Source organism: Ipomoea triloba, chromosome 16 (assembly GCF_003576645.1).
Source record: "Ipomoea triloba cultivar NCNSP0323 chromosome 16, ASM357664v1".
In the NCBI taxonomy this organism is placed as follows: domain Eukaryota; kingdom Viridiplantae; phylum Streptophyta; class Magnoliopsida; order Solanales; family Convolvulaceae; genus Ipomoea; species Ipomoea triloba.
Genome location: NC_044931.1, coordinates 6,792,043 through 6,792,279, shown reverse-complemented (window position 1 = coordinate 6,792,279; position 237 = coordinate 6,792,043). Strand labels below are relative to the sequence as shown.

The 237-nt window shown below is 52.3% G+C and overlaps 1 non-coding gene across 1 annotated transcript; it reads left to right on the top strand.

Annotated features, from left to right (window-relative positions):
* Nucleotides 1-62: 62 nt before the first annotated feature.
* Nucleotides 63-181, top strand: LOC116008525. The gene has a single exon (XR_004095902.1). It is a non-coding gene; the product is annotated as a 5S ribosomal RNA (ribosomal RNA).
* The last annotated feature ends 56 nt before the right edge of the window (nucleotides 182-237 follow it).

Below are 237 nucleotides of genomic sequence, written 5' to 3'. Positions count from 1 at the left end.
GCTAAGCGAGAGAAGTTGCGCGGAGAGAGAGGGTCAAGTACATTTTGCGCGCAGTACGTGACGGATGCGATCATACCAGCACTAATGCACCGGATCAAATCAGAACTCCGAAGTTAAGCGTGCGTGGGCGAGAGTAGTACTAGGATGGGTGACCCCCTGGGAAGTCCTCGTGTTGCATCCCCCACCCTCTTTTTAATCTTTCTTTTAAACCGCTGGACCGCTCGCTAAGGGTACTAT